General features: G+C 43.7%; 1 long non-coding RNA gene across 1 annotated transcript; it reads left to right on the top strand.

Annotated features, from left to right (window-relative positions):
- The first annotated feature begins 10,963 nt into the window (after nucleotides 1-10,963).
- Nucleotides 10,964-15,608, top strand: LOC126986444 (uncharacterized). The gene is made up of 2 exons (XR_007739737.1): nucleotides 10,964-11,047; nucleotides 14,985-15,608. It is a non-coding gene; the product is annotated as an uncharacterized LOC126986444 (long non-coding RNA).
- The last annotated feature ends 234 nt before the right edge of the window (nucleotides 15,609-15,842 follow it).

Raw genomic sequence — 15,842 nt, 5'->3', positions numbered from 1 at the left:
TATATATATATATATATATACAAACTGACCCAATAGAAAGTTAGTAAGAAATGACATCGAAAGACAGCTTCGGCTACAGAGGTGACTATCTTGAAGAAAAATGTGACTAAGTCATTCAGAAAACTTGAATTCTTTCAAAACGTTTTACAGGTCATCCATTTTAATTTCCTGTCTTACATCAAGAATTATTTAAATAAAAAAAAACATTGGCAGAAACAAGTAAACCCATGTAATTATATATAATCATTACCACGAGCTTAACAGCTGCCCTTTGCTCCACGCTTTATGAAACGACTGAATAATGACAACTGAATCAGTGACAACACACACACACACACACACACACACACACACAAAATGGCTAGAGCGCTGCGCTGCCAGGCTTCACGGCCCCACAGGGCGGCTCCTTCCGTTGACTAGGAGTGGTTACTGTCCCCCCTTGAGCAAGGGGGATGGGGTGTGTGGTGTGTGAGGTCCTGGCAGTACCCAGAGATCGACGATAAAGAACACTTGCTCATGTCGGGAGGGTACCTGCTGGCGATTACGAGTCCAACACGTGATCAGGCCGTGGTGAATTACACACAAACTAAACCACCCACCCAGACTCCCCGCACATGCACTAATATACACATGCACACATACACTTATAGGGTAGGTGGTGGCTGAGTGGTAGCGTGCTGGGCCCACATTCACCGCGTGATGGACGACGCGGGTTCGGGTTCCCACGCTACCACCTCGGATTTTTCAGTCATCGCCGAGTGGCTTAAAACTACCCACATGCTGCCCCCACTTGCCTGTGCCATGATAGGCTAGGGCCGACTATCATCCAGGCCCCTCATGAAAAAGCCTATACCGGCGCTATAGGCGTACACGTAAAAAAGAAAAAAAAATCACACTCTCTGCTATTCACAACCCACCAAGAGACATTGATGTTGAACATTTGTGCGTGCGAGTTAATACTTTAAATAAACTAAACATATCCGTCACCTGCAATCCTCTGGGTCAGTCACTCGATTATGATGTTGAAATGTATAGTGTTTTCCAAGTCACTGAACAGCGAATCACTGATAGTATTAGGAGACTTTAATCTCCCTCGTATTAACTGGACGTCACTCACCGGTATAGAAGCTGACTCACACAAAATACTTGAATTTTTAGAGGGTAATTATTACCTTAGTCAAATGGATACTGAACCAACTCGACTAAATGACGAACTAGATAATCTAGTCAATATTGTTACGGAAAGGAAATATAGCAGTTTTTGCAATCACAAATTAGTGCGCTTGGACATTAAAGCTCTGATAAAAGTAAATAAAAATATAGCAATGGTGCCAAGTTTTAAAAGGGAAAATTTCGCAAAAATCCGACGTAAATTGACAGAAATGTAACTATCCGATGATTCCAACGTAAAGGAAGCGTCACTAAACTAAAAAAATCATTTTCTCAATCAGCAGAATACGTATGTCCCATTTTGCGAGACGAAACGTAGCAATAACAAGTCACCCGTGGTTTAACAACAAACTGAAGCATTCAGTTAGGGAGAGAAATTTGCTCTATAGGCTAAAGAATGTGCAGGACATGCCTGAAAGAGTAGAGCAAAGAGTAGGTGGGAAGAAATCTTGTCAAACCCAATGACCTTTCATAACGTCCTCTTCACGGTTTATGACGTAACCAAATCACTGGACGTAGTCTATTTCGATCTTCAAAAATTGTTTGATAAAGTTCCACACCGTATATTACTTTACTAAATCCAACAACTAGGTATTGACCGTAAAATACACCATTTTTTTTTTTTTTTTATTTATTTTTTTTTTTTTTAAATTGCGGCCTATTGCGCCGGTAGGCTTCTTCCCGGTGGATCCTGATGGTCGGTCCAAGGCTTCTTCCCGGTGGGTCCTGATGGTCGGCCCAGCCCGTTCTGGCGCAGGCGAGTGTTTATAGTGGCGCCATCTTGCATTGGCTCATGCTGCCCTCCCAGAGCTCATCTTTGATCCTAGAATCTAGAGTCCGGGTTGGTAGGTGGTCTTCTGGACAGCATGTGGGTGCCTATATTTCCTTTCCTCTCAGAGCTCAGTGTTGTTTATATTATACAGGAGCTACGTTGAAGTTGGACTCAGTAAGCTCCTCTGTAAATTTGCTGATGACGCAGACATTGGAAATTCGGTCCTCAATGACAAAGAGAATCTCCAAGAAAATTTGCATAAAATTTCATTGTTTCGGATTATTGGATATAAATGATCTTAACACTTTGACCTTACATGTTTTAAGTACTGCGCGCGTCAAACAAGGTATGTCCCATTAAAGTTTAAAAGGCATTAGTGTGACAACTTACGGCCAGCGTTGAAGGGCTAACGCTTCAATCTACAAATTTTCCTTTCTTTTTTCATATCTGAAAGTAGTTTCTTGAAAATATGAAGTCTACCATTCACACCGTTTTCCGCCTCAGGCTTAAGAGAACGTGTAGACAAGCCCGCCTCATGCCTTGAGAAGAAGAAGAGGAAATTTGGTAGGGCGACGAGCTGTCTCCATCGACAATATACCAGTTTTTCTCGTGTTTTTCTTCAAACTACAATGAAGAGAAGATCCACAGCCCATAAGAAGAAGATGGAGCGTGCAGGAACGGCGGGGGAAAGTAAGAAAAACGACCCAGGGGCCTTCAAATGACGAAAGGGCCTCCACCACCACCACCACCACTACCACCACCACAGCTGAACGCCACACTCCCACCACAGTAAGGTATCTCAGTATGATACAGTACCATATAATTTACTTACTGATGTGTCTGTGACATCTTCATTTCCTACATCGAAGAATGAAAATGGTATTATTGAAAAAGATGTTCTAGATAGGCCTATATTTGTTGTTAGTTTACAGGTAGGCTCAGTGTATGCATGGATAAGCTGGAACAGTATCAACCCGTCTGCTGCGATTGGCACGGATTTGGTTTTCACTGGTAGCCTGGTAACATATACTGCCAGGTCTTTCTCTGTCTCTGTGGTGGATAGTGGAGTGTTTCCCATGTGGTATTGGTGTGTTGGATATCCCCTCCCAAGGTGCAGGACTTTACGTTTTTCTTCCTTGAATTGTAGCAGCCACTTTTTGCTCCATTCCTGTAGCTTGGTGATGTCTGACTGTAGGAAATCCGCACTCAAGGGGTTAAAAGCAAATCAGCAGACACCTATGAAGGAAATCTCTATTCTCCCTGGTGAGGAACATAATTGGAGGGTGGGGAAGAGGCCCACCACTTGTTAAATTATGTGCCCAGGACTGCCCGTCCGGCAAAGGCCTATAACAAATGTGTTTACAATTTCCTTTAATATTAAGCTAAGGTTACCATTTTTTTGTTGCAACATGGCCTATCGGCTTAATAGAAGTGACTAAAGTTTGATGCGTGTAGGACCTATACTTCCCGAGTTATGACATAAATAGTGTTGTATTTCTTTGAACGGTAATTCCCGTATATTGATATTTTTGAAGTATAAAAATGCCCAGAACGCTTATTTATTGGACGATTTTGAAAATTCAAAATCTGGCATGTTTTTCAACTCTCTTTCCAGGTCGTTATCAAGGCAAAAATACTTTATTTTAATTTGAAGTATCTTTTACATATTTTCCCCAAAAATATTGCCAATTTTTTTTTAATCACTAAAAATTTGAAAAAAAATTACTTTTCTCTTGATAACAACTTTGAGAAAAGATGACATTTTCAAATCATACATAACACATTCAGATTTATTTAAAAGATATGGAACTGGACACTTATGAAGTACACCTATAAAATCAGCTTTTAGAACCCTTCCTTAATACAGATGAGTGCCAGGTTCTTTCAACTGGTACAAAAGTTAACAGGTTCGATCATGAAATGTGTGGCGGTAAACGTTCAGTGCCGCGGAAAAACAAATAATAGCGGTCTTTTTCTAAAATATTGGGCTTCTTTCTTTTGTTGTTGTTGTTTTAGTATTTGCACTTGAGCTTCCTCCTTTGCAATAAAAAAAACTAGGTGTCAAAATTGTGTCAAACCTCAAATTCTCGCAGCAATGCACTGACGCACCAAACAAAGCGAACAGAATGCTGAGCTTCATTAAGAGAAACTTTTCATTCAGAAATAAAGATGAAATATTTCCACTGAACAATATTTTAGTCAGCCCTCATTTAGATATACATTATAGTTTTGGTCTTCCCACCACGGAAAGGACATTGCTAAATTAAAAGGTGTGCAACGTAGGGCAACAAAAATTATCTCTTCCATGCTGAACAAACCTTGCGACTAATGGGTCTCATCCTTAAGCTGTTCCCTCTTGAGAAACGTCGCCTCCGAGGAAAACTGATCGAATGTTTCAAAATACTGAATGGTGGACTTAACGGGATGTGGACAAATCCAAATTGTTTTTGACTGATGACACGTTTCGAACGAAAACTAATGGCACAAAACTTAAGTGTAGTCAAACAAACTCAGACTGCACCAAATTTTTCTTCACCAACGCTGTAGCGTGAAAATGAAATAATCTCCCACCATCAGAGCTAAATGCAGCAAGATTAGTTTGTTAGAAAACAAGCTCCACCACCTCTTCCTTCAACATGAAATATACTAAAGTCGATATGCAAAGTCTTGGTGGCATTAAACATTTATTTATTAGGATTTCGCATAAGTTTGACGAACCACATAGTCTGGACATTAGGATATGTGTGATATGAATGCCTACGTAAATCTATGCAAAAATCTCTCTCTCTCTCTCTCTCTCTCTCTCTCTCTCTCTCTCTCTCTCTCTCTCTCTCTCTCTCTCTCTCTCTCTCTCTCTCTCTCTCTCTCTCTCTCTCTCTCTCTCTCTCTCTCTCTCTCTCTCTCTCTCTCTCTCTCTCTTCTCTCTCTCTCTCTCTCTCTCTCTCTCTCTCTCTCTCTCTCTCTCTCTCTCTCTCTCTCTCTCTCTCTCCCTGATCTTAACCCTATAGACTATAGAGTCCATAGGGTTAAGATCAGGGGTGGAAGAAGAACGTGGATGAGGCTGCGGAGGATTTAACATTTTGCTATAAACATTTTTTATTACTGGAATGTAAGTTTAGGACCTTCAGAGAGAGAGAGAGAGAGAGAGAGAGAGAGAGAGAGAGAGAGAGAGAGAGAGGTAAACGTCTATAATGCAGAGGTTTCCCTGTTTTATTTGCGTCATGGCACTGAGGACGCATTGACATTTACACACACACACACACACACACACACACACACACACACACACACACACACACACACACACACACACACACACACACACACACACACACAGTGTCACACACACACACACACACACACACACACACACATTGTCACACACACACACACACACACACACACACACACACACACACACACACACACACACACACACACACACACACACACACATTGTCACACACACACACACACACACACACACACACACACACACACACACACACACACATTGTCACACACACACACACACACACACACACACACACACACACACACACACACACACACACAAACACTCTCTCTCTCTCTCTCTCTCTCTCTCTCTCTCTCTCTCTCTCTCTCTCTCTCTCTCTCTCTCTCTCTCTCTCTCTCTCTCAGGCGCGTGCGCTAGAAAACGAGTACATAGGTATTTTTTATTTTCTTTTGTTTTTTACAACAAAGGAGACAGCTCAAGGGCACAAAAAAAGGAAACAATAATTTAAAAAGCCCGTTACTCGCTGCTCCCAAAAAAAATAATCAAAAGAGGTGGCCGAAAGAAAGGCCAATTTCGGGAGGAGAGGTGGCCTGATACCCTCCTCTTGAAATAGTTCAAGTCGTAGGCAGGAGGAAATACAGATGAAGGAAGATTGTTCCAGAGTTTACCAGCGTGAGGGATGAAAAAGTGAAGATGCTGGTTAACTCTTGCATAAAGGGTTTGGACAGTATAGGGATGAGCACGAGTAGAAAGTCGTGTGCAGCGGGGCCGCGGGAGGGGGGGAGGCATGCAGTTAGCAAGTTCAGAACAGCAGTCAGCGTGGAAATATCGATAGAAGATAGAAAGAGAGGCAACATCGCGGCGGAATTTAAGAGGTAGAAGACTATCAGTAGGAGGAGGAGAGCTGATGAGACGAAGAGCCTTAGCCTCCACTCTGTCCAGAAGAGCTGTGTGAGTGGAGCCTCCCCACACGTGAGATGCATACTCCATACGAGGGCGGAAAAGGCCCCTGCATACGGATAGCAAGTGTGCGGGGGAGAAACTGGCGGAGACGATACAGAACGCCCAACCTCGAGGAAGCTGATTTAGCGAGAGAGGAGATGTTAAGTTTCCAGTTGAGATTTTGAGTTAAGGATAAACCAAGGATGTTTAGTGTTGAAGATGGTGACAGCTGAGTGTTGTCGAAGAATAGGGGATAGGTGTTTAGAAGATTGTGTCGAGTTGATAGGTGGAGAAATTGAGTTTTTGAGGCATTGAAGGACACAAGGTTCCTTCTGCCCCAATCGGAAATGATAGCAAGGTCTGAGGTTAAAAGTTCTGCAGCCTCCAGTCTGGAGTCGAGTACTTCCTGTTGGGATGGCCTTCTATTGAAAGAAGTTGAATAATGCAGAGTGGAGTCGTCGGCGTATGAGTAGACAGGACAGTTTGTTATGGAAAGAAGATCATTGATAAATAACAGGAAGAGAGTGGGTGATAGGACAGAGCCCTGTGGAACGCCAATGTTGATAGGTTTAGGTGAAGAACAGTGACCGTCTACCACCGCAGAGATAGAACGGCCGGAAAGGAAACTGGAGATAAAGGAACAGAGAGAAAGATAGAATCCGAAAGAGGGCAGTTTAGAAAGCAAAGACTGGTGCTAGACTCTATCGAAGGCTTTCGATATGTCTAGCGTAACAGAGAAAGTTTCACCGAAACGGCTAAGAGAGGATGACCAAGAGTCAGTTAAGAGAGCAAGAAGATCGCCAGTAGAACGCCCCTTGCGGAATCCATACCGGCGATCAGATAGAAGGTTAGAAGTGGAAAGGTGCTTTTGAATCTTCCGGTTAAGGATTGATTCAAAAGCTTTAGATAGACAGGAAAGTAAAGCTATAGGGCGGTAGTTTGAGGGATTGGAACGGTCACCCTTCTTAGGCACAGGCTGTACAAAGGCATACTTCCAGCAGGAAGGAAAGGTAGATATTGATAGGCAGAGACGAAAGAGTCTGACCAGGCAGGGTGTCAGCACGGAAGCACAGTTTTTAAGGACAATAGGTAGGCGGTGGCCGAAGTGATAGCGTACTGGACCCACATTCGCCGCGTGATGGACGACGCGGGTTCGAATCCTCACACTACCACTCGGATTTTTCGGTCACCGCCGAGTGGCTTAAAACTACCCACATGCTGTCCTGAAGACCACCCATCAACCCGGACTCTAAAGGAAGCCGTCCAAGCGAATCAAGTACGAGTTCCGGGGGGCAGCATGAACCAATGCAAGATGGCGCCACTATAAACACTCGCCTGCGCCAGAACGGGCTGGGCCGACCATCAGGCCCCATCTGGAAGAAGCCTTGGGCCGACCATCAGGCCCCACCGGGAAGATGCCTACCGGCGCAATAGGCAACAACGTAAAAAAAAAAAAAAAAAAAAAAAAACTCAATCAGGTCCATATGCCATCTGAGAGTTGAGGCCAGAGAGGGCATAAAAAACATCATTTGGAAGAATCTTAATAACAGGCATAAAGGAGTCAGAGGGGGGATGAGTAGGAGGAATATGCCCAGAATCGTCCAGGGTGGAGTTCTTACAGTCGGAGTCGGGCTGGAGGAGTTCGTGACCAAGAGGACGCTGAAGATGTTTAGCGTCATTGCTGAGCAGGGGAAGGAGAAGGCAAAATCATCCTTCATGAAGGAAGACCCCGGAACGTGGAAGACGAACACAACGTTCCTGGAGATGAAGAAGTCTGCGGGTTCTTTGAAGGTCGTGAACGACGCAGCAGAAAGAGCTGTTTCCCTCGTCCAGACCTTCAACGCGTCACTGACCAAGGACGAAGAGCAGAAACAGTACCTTCTCCGCCTCGTGGTGGATCACCGTCGATGCCTCCCTGCTCCGACCAAGAAGGGACTGATGAAAAAGGGTGGTTGCTGAATTGTAGAGGGATAAGTTGAAATCCCACCTCATTTCGTCGTTCAAGTAGGCACGGGGAAGCATTATTATTGATTCAGTTATTCTGTTTTAATAGAAAATTGGAGCTATGCTATGCGAAAGAAAAACAAAAAATAACATCCCTTCAGTTTCTCTTCCGTCGGCGAAAGACGTCTTTTTGCGCGACCCCTAAAATTAAACGAAATTTCCTGAAAATTGGTTTCAATGTTACTTAAGAACAGTGTAACAAAATAAAACTCGTGGAGCGAACAATTTCTCAACTTTCCTTTTTTGGACCACCTTCACACACACACACACACACACACACACACACACATATATATATATATATATATATATATATATATATATATATATATATATATATATATATATATATATATATATATATATATATATATATATATATATATATATATATATATATATATATATATATATATATATATATATATATATATATATATATATATATATATATATATATATATATATATATATATATATATATATATATATATATATATATATATATATATATATATATATATATATATATATATTTTCAGGAGGTGAATGAATAAGTGAATGAATGTGTGACTGAGCGAGTGCATAACCATGTAAAGAAATAAGTAAGTTAGAAAGTTATGGAGTAGTAGAGGATGAGCACGTCTGTCTGCTGAGCAAGAAGCCTACCGGCGCAATAGGCCGTGACGTAGAAGAAAAAAGTTAGTAAATTAGAGGAAGTCACTGGATCAGGAAACAAGGACTGCTCCAAAATATGACGTGTCGCACTACATAAAAGAGGAAGGATTTCCAGAACACAAGGAAACAAGACAAAAAGAAAAAAAACACTTTGTAATGATAGAAAAACATAAATTTACGATATTGCGAAACGGAATCATACGAAGTTATACAAAGAAAACAATAGAAAAATAAAGGAAATGGAAAAGTAAGGTCATGAACTGAAGGGAAATATATAATCTCCTTTTGTGTTATTTTGCCAAAAGTTAGTAGAGCAGCTGTTTTTGGGGAAGGGGCAATTTTGTTATCGTCTCGTAGCCTGACTTCATTGCAGCTAAAAAAAACATTTACTTTCGAGGCACGTGCTTAACTATGTCATCGCGTATTCCGGAACACACGCACACACACACACACACACACACACAAGGTAAATATAAATGTTACTCCCCGCACCCTCCCCTCCAGACAGCCAATCAGGGCGCACAACGTCATCGCGCGGCTGCTTGCGTCAGATCTGGTCATTGGCAGAGGTTTGGCACCCTTGACATCCCACCATACTTTTATCGTGGCGCGTTCTCCCGGCTTTCCGCCACTACCTCATCTATTCATCTCGTGCTCTCAAGTTTTGTTTTTAGAGCCGATTTCACAGTCCAACACAGTGTCTTCGTAACAGCCCGAACCAAATTAAAGAATCCCATACAATCCAAAACGGTGAGGTCTTCGATGCCACACTAAATACACAAGACTTTTCCTGTATAGTTTCATCAAATTTGTGAACTGAAATATAAACACCAGACACTATACATGGAAATTTCGAAGCTTCTGGTATTGGTTTGGGAGCTTACTAACCCATCATTGGGAACTGTGAAACTGGCTCTGCTTCTTTTCCCCCTCTCCCAAAACCACTCCAATACCACCTCCCATCACCTGCCTTCTCGTCTTCCTCACACTCTCTCGCCATGCGTCACCGTGGCACAATGGTTAGTGTGCTTAATTACGAATCTGCGGTCTGGCTTTCAATCCCAGCCTGGGCAGTCGTCACATACATCCCATCCAAGTATTCATCCTTCCTTTTGGGGTGATGTATGAGTAACTGGGGATACCTATAGTGAATCATTTATTTTTTGGGTTTTATATCATGGCAGAAATGTGGCCCGTCGCTGGTACACGGTAAAGCCACAAATTTGGCCCGTCGCTGCTACCGGGTTAAGGAATCACCACTTCAAATTGTCGAGTCCGTTCTGGCGTTGGCTCCCGCGGGTCCATTTCTCCCCTCTGCTCTGCCACACAGTCCCAACACCTATTTTTTCCTCTCATATGTTACCTATAGCTTACATATGAGAGGAAGACATAGGTGTTGGGACTGTGTGGCAGAGCAGAGGGGAGGAAAGGACCCGCGGGAGCCTACGCCAGACCGGCCTCGACATATTTGGAAGACTATAGGGATGGTAAACTGTGGTAAACCGGATATTGCAATGGCCGTGTGTCCCTGGCTCTCTCCCATTACAGGCACTAATGTCACCGAGACGAGCTACGCGCAGCCAATATCATATGCTCCCAGTTTCACCTTTACTCTCGCCTCCATTCGCCTCCATGCCATTTCTCATTCTTCATTTCTTCCTCTTCCTCTGCCCCCTTCCCGTCACCTTTGTGCTCGAGAACTCTCCTCAGACATGGGTTGCTTCCTGATAATGATTGTTGCCTCACCTTCCCTCCCTTTAACCAAAATCCCTTCCGTTAAAAACTAATCTTCAATCTCTGCTTTTAACAATGTATACAAAATTCCGCATCCGTTCCCATTTTAAACTATGTTGACCCCTCCCATCTCCTTCAAACCCATCACTTTAATTAAAGATTAATCTCTCTTTTTCTCCTTTCCTCTCTCTCTCTCTCTCTCTCTCTCTCTCTCTCTCTCTCTCTCTCTCTCTCTCTCTCTCTCTCTCTCTCTCTCTCTCTCTCTCTCTCTCTCTCTCTCTCTCTCTCTCTCTCTCTCTCTCTCTCACACACACATGCACATTATCATGGTTACCGTCCTCACCACCATCCTCGTCGTCATCATCACCAGCGTGCACCATTGCCATCCCTCGCCACACCGTCACCTTCCCCCTTGCCTCACACTACTTCGCATTCATAGCTGGGCACAGGTAATCTTGACACCCACACTGTGCGCCACAAGCCAGAAGGTCAGTACGTCAGGCGGATGGAGTTCTTCCTTGCGTCACTGGTAACCTCCTTGATCGATGTGCCAAGCCGAGTCCTTGCCAGTGGAAAGCTAAACCTCTACACACGTTTTGAATGCCTGTTGTGTTTAAGTTTCTCCCTTCGCTTGCTTCTTCTCTCAAGTGACTTCCCTCATGGTTAGGTTTTGTGTGCTATAGTTTATGTATTGACTTAGTGACGATACTCGGTTATCCTGTTCTGTTTTGGCTGTGAGAAATGTTGCACGTCTCTTTAACAATGTTCATGTTAAGTCAAGAACAAGACAACCTGAATGTTACCCACCACCGGAATCGAACCAATGCGTTGGCACCACCCGAGGGTGACTGACATCTGGCGAGGAAGAAAACGCATTGGTTCTGTGGTGCCATGAGACATCCCAGTATCGTGAGACATCCCATCCTGATATATACATGAATTTCGACACGGTACCGTGTCTTTTGTCGACTGCTTGTCGGGATCTGTCCCACCCAAGTTTATTTATATTATTATGAAAGCAAATGGTGACTATGTATGTATACAACTAGGATAGCAACAATCACTCTTCTTTTTCTTCTTGTGACCTGTTCCACTTTGCATCGCTTTTTAGGTCCTCCTTGGTACTTTGTTACACTTAGATGCTTACCTTAGTTACTCTGTGATAGTAAAGATTGGGTTCCGCGATGCAAAATTAAGGATGGGATGTCTAACGATACGGGATGACAGATGACACCACACTGGTGCTGGGTACGTTAGTGTTGTGAATCTTATTTACTTCTCTTATGGATTATTATCCATTTCAGTTTTATTCTTCAAACTTTCGTTCCAATATCCATATGTGTGTGTGTGTGTGTGTGTGTGTGTGTGTGTGTGTGTGTGTGTGTGTAGCGGCGGTCTCTGTATATGCAGGTGTAAAGAAAGGCCTCGATTGGCTCCAAACGATGATCATTAAATTCTAAATGAGGATTACAGATAAGAGGGACACACACACACACACACACACACACACACACACACACACACACATCGTGGCACAACTGGTTAGAGCGCTGCGATGCCAGGATTTACGCCTGACAGGGCGGCGGTTCTTTCCGCTCAGGCCGGATTCTTACCGTTGACTAGGAGTGGTTACTGTCCCCCCTTGAGCAAGCGGGATGGGGTGTGTGGTGTGTGAGGTCCTGGCAGTACCCAGAGATCGACGATAAAGATCATTTGCTCATGTCGGGAGGGTACCTGCTGGCGATTACGAGTCCAACACGTGATCAGGCCGTGGTGAATTACACACACGTATACATGCGCTCAGAGAGAGAGAGAGAGAGAGAGAGAGAGAGAGAATTCAGGACAACGTGTGTGTGTGTGTGTGTGTGTGTGTGTGTGTGTGTGTGTGTGTGTGTGTAATGCCCCACGGTCTGATCTCAAGTTTGACTTGTTATCGCCAAAAGTACCTTTCCAATAAGAGCGAGTTAATTTTAGTCGATCTCTTGATAATTCTAGAACCTTCACACAACACGGGCTCGAACCTTCGCCTGACAGGATGGAGCCTTACATCGCAGAGCTTTAACCAGTGAGTTACCGGATCGGTGTGTGTGTGTGTGTGTGTGTGTGTGTGTGTGTGTGTGTGTGTGTGTGTGAATAAACGGACGACATAATTATCTCTCTCCTAAGTGGCCCTCCCGCCGCCCTGCGTACGCCAGGTGCTGCAGATCTTTCAGGATGTCGGTGCTAGGGTGGCAGGGAGGGGTGCAGGGTAGAGGAGGGTTGGGGGGGAGGGGCCACGAGGAGGACGGAGAGGTAGGTGCAACAGTGGTGTATCTGGGACATCGACAATGACTATTAGAGGGCTGCATTGGGTAATGGTAGAGTGACAGATGATGTGCTGGAGAGAGTTGGAAGTGCTTGAAGGGATGGGGGAGTTTGCTTGGATGTAGGCTATGGGCCGCTTTCAGTCACTTTGTTTGTTTTGATCGTTACCAATGGCTGTTATCGCCGCTATAGTATTTCCACGTAAAACTGGCCGATGGGGTAGTGGCGGCTGCGGGGTTAGCCAAGCCCCGCACCTTGCCACACACTCTCAACACCTCTCGCTTCCTCTGCAGCCGCCACTACCCCATAGGCCAGTCTCACGTGGAAAACTATAGCGTCGATCTCCGCCATTGGTAACGATCAAAACAAACAAAGTGACTGTGAAAGCGGCCCTATGTAGTTGTCATGGGAATGGTGAGGGAAGGACGGGAACGTGAGGGAAAGGCTTGAGCGCGTCGATAAGGGGAATGGCAGAGGGGAAGAATTGATCCCTGAAATTAACTTTTGCCAAGTCCAGTCGTATTATAAGGCGGTGCTTTATGCGAGTGTCTGTTATATTTGATCGTTATTAGTAATGTATTATTATTATTATTATTATTATTATTATTATTATTATTATTATTATTATTATTATTATTACTATTTTAATTATCATTATTTATTATTGTTATTTTTATTATTATTATCATTATTATTATTGTTATCATTTTTTTGTTAGTATCATTAGACTACTATTGATAATAATAATAATAATAATAATAATAATAATAATAATAATAATAATAATAATAATAGGGTAGGCATCCTTAAGTCGCACAGCCACTATGGATACATCCAAATAAGTTTGAGAATCTGTCTCAAATGAACAAGTAGTGAGTTGAAAAAAAAAAAATAATAATAAAAAAAATAGACGGCTGCCTGTGTTGAGCAGCGTCGTTTTTTTTTCTTACAATAAAGGAGGCAGCTCAAGGGCACACAAAAAGGAAACAATAATAAATAAAAAAAAGCCCGCTACTCGCTGCTCCTAAAAATAATCAAAAGAGGTGGGCGAAAGATAGGTCAGTTTCGGGAGGAGAGGTGTCCTGATACCCTCCTCTTGACAGAGTCCAAGTCGTAGGCAGTAGGAAATACAGATGAAGGAAGATTGTTCCAGAGTTTACCAGCGTGAGGGATGAAAGAGTGAAGATGCTGGTTAACCCTTGCATAAGGTGTTTGGACAGTATAGGGATGAGCATGAGTAGAACGTCGCGTGCAGCGGGGCCCCGGTAGGGGGGGAGGCATGCAGTTAGCAAGTTCAGAAGAGCAGTCAGCGTGAAAATAACGATAGAAGATAGAAAGAGAGGCAACATGGCGGCGGAAATTAAGAGGTAGAAGACTATCAGTAAGAGGAGGAGAGCTGATGAGACGAAGAGCTTTAGACTCCACTCTGTCCAAAAGAGCTGTGTGAGTGGAGCCTCCCCACACGTGAGATGCATACTCCATACGAGGGCGGACAAGGCCTCTGTAAATGGATAGCAACTGTGCGGGGGAGAAGAACTGGCGGAGACGATACAGAACGCCCAACCTCGAGGAAGCTGATTTAGTAAGAGAGAAGATGTGAAGTTTCCAGTTTAGATTTTGAGTAAAGGATAGACCGAGGATGTTTAGTGTTGAAGAAGGTGACAGCTGAGTGTTGTCGAAGAATGGGGGATAGGTGTTTGGAAGATTGTGTCGAGTTGATAGGTGGAGAAATTGGGTTTTTGAGGCATTGAAGGACACAAGGTTCTTTTTACCCCAATCGGAAATGATGGCAAGGTCTGAGGTTAAGCGTTCTGCAGCCTCCAGCCTGGAGTCATGAAATTCCTGTTGAGAAGGTCTTCTGTTGAAAGAAGTTGAAAAATGCAGAGTGGAGTCATCAGCGTATAAGTGTGTAAGGGCCGCCGGCAACCCTCACATAACTGTGTGTGTGTGTGTGTGTGTGTGTGTGTGTGTGTGTGTGTGTGTGTGTGTGTGTTTCCGTGTGCGCCACCGTAACTACCACTTATCCACGCGTGATGCTTCACGTGAATTGCCGATGCACGCTTCGAACCCGCGAGGAGAATCGGTGGTGTTGTCTGATCTCAGTCTTGTTAATATCCTCAGTGACCTCCAGCCTTCTGCCGGCAACATACATCCACACCACTCTGCTGAGGTCCTCATTCAGAAGACATCACTTTCGTGGGCTGAACTGATTCTCTCTCTGCCTGTTCAAGCCGCTGTATAGAGAGGGGACGGAACTCTTATCCTGCCGCCTCTGGTCTCGTCTTGAGCTGTACTGCGTTACATCTGTGTTACTGCCACGACCCCACACCAGGTGATCTTTAACCTTGTTCTATTTAACCTCCCCACAGTGTTGGCCTAAAGGCTGTGTTGTTGCTATACTTGAACTACTATGGTGAGGAGTAATAGACGGTTATATCACTGTTACGTGTTTGGGGGAGTTCATTATTGATTTTTGGCACACCTTTGTGGTGATTGTGTGCACAGTGTCCTCGGTTGTCCTGATTGACTTCCGTGTATACGACTCCGCACCAGGTAAGTCTAACCTTCTCTATCATTCCTCTCCCGTGTTTATTCGTGCTCTTTTCTTAGCTGCCTGTAATGTGATTACTATTTAGGTAGTGTCATTTGTGTGGAGAGGATGCTAGACGGGTAGAATACTGTACGTGTTGGAGGAGTTATGTCAGTGTTATTAACTTGTTATTTAATAAACCTAAGGTTAAGTTAGCAAGTGTTTGCCTTCCCACTTCCTGAGATACCTATCATTTTCTATCCTGAACCTTCGGCATTGGAGGCGAACGTAGTTCTCGCAATCTCTAAGCCTTTACAAAGTGGATAGGACGGTTTTTTATGGAAAGAAGATCATTGATGAATAACAGGAAGAGAGTGGGTGGTAGAACAAAAGCCTGTGGAATACCACTGTTGATAGGTTTGGGAGAAGAACAGTGACCGTCTATCACA

The sequence above is a fragment of the Eriocheir sinensis genome, chromosome 6 (assembly GCF_024679095.1).
Source record: "Eriocheir sinensis breed Jianghai 21 chromosome 6, ASM2467909v1, whole genome shotgun sequence".
In the NCBI taxonomy this organism is placed as follows: domain Eukaryota; kingdom Metazoa; phylum Arthropoda; class Malacostraca; order Decapoda; family Varunidae; genus Eriocheir; species Eriocheir sinensis.
The sequence above is the reverse complement of the archived record's forward strand: the minus strand, read 5'-3'. Positions and strand labels throughout refer to the sequence as shown.